The following is a 5,853-nucleotide window of genomic DNA, read 5'->3' as shown; positions in this document are numbered from 1 at the left end:
AGTTGGAATGAAAAAGAGGGAGTTGGAAGGAGTCCTTTACCAGTATGAGCAATAGGAAATGTGTTTCCATCACCTACTGCTACTTGATCTGAGCCATGAAAAGGTTGATATAGAGAGAGGTTATTTAGATCATGTGTCATGTGAGTGGTAGCTCCCGAATCAAGAAACCAGCTGGCTTCAGATTGTGGAACTGTGTTGGCTGCAACATAGGCCTTAGGATGACTGGTAGAGGATAAAGGACTAGAGTAATGGTTCTGAGATGAAGCCTGAAAGTTGTATCTAGTCTGTACCAATAGTCTAGAGCAGTGCAATTTCCTTTTCCACAAATTTGACAAATCACAGTAGGACTGTTTGTATTGTAGCTATGACTGTTTGTATGTGTATTGTAGCCTGTTGTAGCTCTGCCTCTCTGAAATTGAATGTTTCCATCTCTCTGATTCTGATTCTAAAACTGACTATACTGACCTCGAAATCTACCCCATTCTCTACCTCTGACAACACCTTTGCCCCTATAAGAGCCTCTAGGACCTCCTTTATGAGAATAGCTACTCCTTTGAGCAGTGTAGGCAAAAAGCATGTGTATGCTTGAGGGCAAATTCAACATGGATAGATTCTGAACAAAGTATAGCACATAGTTGATCCATGGAGATAGGTTTTGACCTAGCTCGTATGGTGGTTTCTAAAGCATTGTATTCTTTAGGTAGTCCATTCAAGATTAAGTGGACTAAATCTTTATCATCAACAGGTGATGACGCCAAGACAAGCTGATCTGAGATTAATTTGAACTGATTCAAATACTCTTCCATTGTGGATCATTTCTTAACAATTCGATTTAGTTTATTCTTCAATTGATAGATGTGAGATCTTGAAAGAGAGATAAATCTCTTGGCAAGAACACTCTAAGCTTCTTGACTAGTTTGACAATGAATCACAGTTGTGTAGATAAAAGGAGAAAGAGTTGAAGTTATGCAGCTTAAGAGGTGAGCATCAATGGTGCTCCATAAGGTGTAATTTGCATTCAAGACTTCAAGATTGTTTGAATCTAACACAACTGATGGAGGACATACCTCAAATCTATCAACATAGCCAAGAAGCTTTGTTGCTCGCAAGATATTCTGCAACTGACTTTTCCAAACTATGTAATTTGATGAGTCAAGCTTTGTAGTGACAAAGGCACTAAGATTTGAGATTAATAATGTGAGATTTGATGGCAGCGTGATAGATGAAGAAGAAGAAGAAGAAGAAGAAGAAGAAGAAGAAGATGGTACAGAAGGAGAAAAGAATGATGGTGCTACAACTATGGTGTTTGGAGAAGCCATTGATGAACTTCTTTGAAGGATCGAAGCTCGCAAGAGCCTAATGCTCTAATACCATAAAGAGAAAAAAAGAAGATATCAACTTTATTGATTTTTATGGAATGAATCTATTACACTGAGGAGATAGTATATATATACAAGATTGATACACTTAACCTAACCATAACCGTCTAACTAAACTATAGTTAACTCTAACAGACTAACTGCCTAACCTTGGTAATTCACATGTGACTACTGAAGCTGTTGCTCTAACTTTGCCATGCTATGACTGTTGTTGAGGTTGCTTTGCTGCTATTGCTATTGCTGCTTTGCTGCTTTGCTGCAGCTTTGTGACTACTACCTTTCATAAGCCACCCTCATTCTTTTCGAAAATAATATAAATCCTAAAATTTTAAAAACCCAATCAAATTAAAAATCCAATACAATTCTCTCTTTAGAATAATCAATATTTGATATTTTTTTCAGCTCGGCCAACTCCTCTGTAGAAACAGATGCAGGAGCAAAGGAGGACGGACAGAAAAAGAAAGGGAAGAAGTCTGGAAAATTTTCAATGGAAATGACTGCTGGATGGCTAACTATTTATAGGAGGAATGGCAGCTATTCGAATAGGTACCAAACAGATAGAAACCTGTTCGGATAGATTCAATATTGTTTGGAAAAATTCGGTTGGAATTCAACAGGTATGAACCTGTTTTGAACCCTTTAACCTGTTTGGGTGGGTTAGGACTTGTTTGGGTGAAGGAAAAAATTTGGACCAATTTATTTTGAATTTTGAAACCAAAATCAAAATTAAATAAATAAATTACAAAAGTTTTTTGCCTCAAAAGATAAGTATTGGGTCGGACAAGCCCAATCCAACCTCACACCACGCACCCCCAGCTTAGCTTGCCTAGATAGACGGATGGCGGCGCAAGTGTTTATTATTTTAGGTCCAATAGGTCTAACCCACTTTACCCATAATATCACCCTTTCACAAACTTGGGTACCCCTTGGGGTCCATCCCAAGTATCCCAAGTTAAAGTATATAAACTCATTCAAAACCTTAAGCCTTTCCAATGTGTGACAAGCACATTTCACAAATGTGTAGAAAATCCACCTAGAACCATTCCGTGAACTCAAAAATGCGTGTTGAATTCTCATTCATCTAGAAATGATTTTGAACAACCAAATACACGGTTTTATTCATTACGTGTCATTAAACATGAATTCAATAAAAAATGTTAAAAATAACGCTTGAGTCCCACCTTAAATAATGCTCAAAGTTAGCAAAAAATAAAGATTATACAAAAGCCATTTTCCATCAAAAACTACAAGAATAAAAGTGATTTTGGGATGTTTGTTTACAAAAAATTAAAAAAAAAGAAAAAGAAAAAGAAAAAGAAAATATTATAGTAATAACAATTGGTTTGTGGATATTGAATTTAATATATTTTGAAAGGCATGGGATTCTATGCTATGGGCATTTGCTAGCCAAGGCATCATCCAATTGCGATAGAAGATGCTATACATGCAAATTTACATCAATTAATCCATCTAATTCACTATGTACGAAGTTACATTTTCTGGATCAGAAAATGAAATTATCTAGAGCAAATAAGCACGACACAAGAGGAGTGTTAATAAAACTCACCCCATCTCTATCACTTGCACACAACCACTATCTTACCTCCCTAAGCCTCCATCACAGCACCCCTATCATCCCTCTAAGGCATCACTTTCTCATTGCAATTGATACTGCATTTTGTTCGACTTTCTAAGGTAATCGCACAGTATTTACCTAATTTTATCAAAATATTTATAAAAAATAAATAAATAAATAAATTTAACTTTTAGAAGTGCATAATATTAAAATATATTTGTAGTATAAAGTTTACTCTATTTTGACTTTATTAATAAAACAGATACAAATTTTATACAAGAATATAATATTATTAAAAATATAAAAAAAAAATTAGAAATAATAAAGTTATGATAGAATTCATCATATCAAAATAGGTGTTGATACTTTATTTTTACCAATTCTCAAAAAGTAAAATATATATATATATATATATATATATAGAAATGAAGAAAATAAAAGAAACAAAATATTAAATAAATAGCAATAAAAAATAATAATGAAGCAAATAAGAAAAATAAATGAATAATAAAATATAAAGAAAGTAAAACAAAATAGAAAACAAAAAATAAAGACAAAATAATAAAATAATATAATAAAATCAGACAAAACAACAAACCGAGTGAACAACAAAATAATAATAAAATAAGAAGTAAAGAATCAAGCAAAGTAACAAAATAATTAAAGATAAGACCAAAGCAAGCAGCTAAAAGCAACGGAAATCAAATAGATGAGGCAAGCCTGCGTTCGCAAGAACAGGTGCAAACCGCACCAACCACGCGGCACCCATACACATTCCACCGCCTCACCTCTTTGCCTATAAATAAGTAGCCCCAGCCTCAACTCATTTAACAGTAATCAAGAGAAAAAATTTCATATAATGGCTTGTGATAGTGATAGCAAGAACTCTTTGTGTTCAGTGATGGTAAATGGTCTATTGGTTGAGGAACCCATGGAGGTCAGACATGTGGTGATGACACACTTCATGAATCTTTTCTCTGAAACGTGGGCTGTTAGGCCTAAATTATCTAGGCAGTTCAAAAATATTGGAGGAAGCCAAGCAATGGATATGTTGGAAGTAGAGTTTACTGGGGAGGAAGTTAGGAATGTTATCAAGAGCTGTGAAGACAATAAAGCTCTTGGGCTTAACGAATTTAATTTGGCATTCTTTAAGAAGTGCTGGGGAATAGTCAAACCTGAGGTAATTCTCTTCTTTAAAGAGTTTCATCAAAATGCCACATTGGTTTCTAGTTTAAATAACTCTTTTATTGCTCTAATCCCAAAAGTGGACAACCCATCAAGCTTGAGTGAATATAGGCCCATAAGTCTTATTGGCTCCTTGTATAAAATTCTGGCTAAAGTTTTGTCAAATAGGATGAAACAAGTGATGCCACAGATAATTAGCGAGGCCTAATCATTTCTGGGGGGAAGAAATATTTTGGATGGAATTCTTATTGCAAACGAGATAGTTGATGGGTGGAAAAAATCAAATAACAAAGGTTTGGTTTTGAAACTAGACTTTGAGAAGGCATATGATTCGATCAATTGGGAATTCTTATTCAATATGTTATCCAACTTTGGATTTGGAGCTAGATGGGTGAAATGGCTGAAAACCTGTGTAACCTCCACAAAAGTGTCGGTCCTAGTAAATGGTTCACTGTAAATCAAAGTATAAAGAATGCAGTGGAAAAAATATTTAGATCATACCTTTAGATGATAGAACCTTGTGGGTAAATTACGTGCTTCCAGAATCTGATAAACCAACCCAGCAGTGAAGTGACATTACAGAATGAATATCACCCACACAAATCACAGTGCAAATGACTTGATCGTTGTTTCTGGGAGAGAGTCAGTATATGGGTAAAACTCAGATCATACGTTGTTTCTCTCTTAATCACCCATAACCCATATACCATATATATAATGTGTTATTATTATCTATCCATATTAGTTAATGGAGATAATATCTGTATCCAGAGTGGTTATCCTAAATAGGTTTGAATTCAATTTCAAAACCTATTTGGATAAGATTTAAATTCAAATTCAAATGGTCATGCCACATGGGCGCCCATTACTAACATCTCCCACTCGCACATGAGTTGGCATGACACTGCCACATCTCTATCTCAATCTCTCCAAAAAATGAACAATCTCATATTAGCCACTGCACCGTGCGACTGCTGAGAACACCTACATGTGGGAGCTCTATACTTGAAACTCAAAATGAGCCAACATAGAGACATCAACCCAAAAAGAACAGAAATAGTGTCTCATATACCCCAGATCCATCTAATTACACCGGTCCAAAAAAAAAAAATCTCTAATCCCTCAAAAGGAGCATGTTTGACCCTCTCAATTCTTGCAATATATTCACACTCAATTCGCCTCTCATACAGAGCGATGTGAGTTGCCGGCAGTGAATATACAACAGTAGTATAATACTAGATGATCTTCCCTTTGCACTCATGCCATTTAGTTTAGGATTGACCGCTTTCCCAGTGATATCCCTTAAGGCCGAATCATGCATGACCGCAGGCAACATACCAAAGTAGCAGACCATCAACCCCTTACCTTATGACATAGTCAAAAGTCACAAAAGGGTACATAAATGAAAGTCATATCAATAATGACACGTAAGACTCACACGGTGAGGAAGCAGGGATCCATTCTCTCACCTCATTACTCGGTCGCCAAGCACATATAGTATGAATACATGCTACGGTAGAGTAACTCTTCCATAAAGAGTGACGTCATACTCGATACACCGTACAGATATTAGTCTAGTCGCTTTCTAGCGCCTAACTCGAATTCTCTATTTGCTCGCCTTCTAGGCGCCAAATGAGATCTCGCATCTGGCTAATCATAACAGGCACAACATGGAAAGTGGGTACTAACATCCATGTTTGGTCCTTAACACGA

This window comes from Camellia sinensis, chromosome 7 (assembly GCF_055761805.1).
Source record: "Camellia sinensis isolate YWXY chromosome 7, ASM5576180v1, whole genome shotgun sequence".
In the NCBI taxonomy this organism is placed as follows: domain Eukaryota; kingdom Viridiplantae; phylum Streptophyta; class Magnoliopsida; order Ericales; family Theaceae; genus Camellia; species Camellia sinensis.
This window is presented reverse-complemented; position numbering follows the sequence as displayed.